Here is a 362-nt window from a genome sequence, read left to right as displayed (position 1 = left end):
ATGGCTGTCGAGGGGAACTGGCGCCCGCCGTGCCTTCTGTGGACTCTCACTCATCTGCCACCGTGACCCCCATCACCCTCCGTGGGCAAATCACTCTTTTAATATATCATAATCGCGGGTATGTCATGTGACCAGGTAACCATTATTCTCTGCAAAGCCAATTATTGTAATATGGTTGGATTTTCTCTCTTATGCATCTTTCGTTTTCCTCAGAGTTAGTAATTTCCTTGAGAAATTGCTTACAGATACTTAGTTATTTTCAAGTCTTCCATGATTTCATCCACTCCAGTGATTTTCAATCTTTTTGACCAAAACTATTTTACAACTAGTTACATACCCCTCCACACACAATGTATAAACAT

The sequence above is a fragment of the Pteropus vampyrus genome, unplaced genomic scaffold (genome assembly GCF_000151845.1).
Source record: "Pteropus vampyrus isolate Shadow unplaced genomic scaffold, Pvam_2.0 Scaffold147, whole genome shotgun sequence".
Lineage (NCBI taxonomy): Eukaryota > Metazoa > Chordata > Mammalia > Chiroptera > Pteropodidae > Pteropus > Pteropus vampyrus.
Note: the sequence above shows the minus strand (reverse complement) of the source record.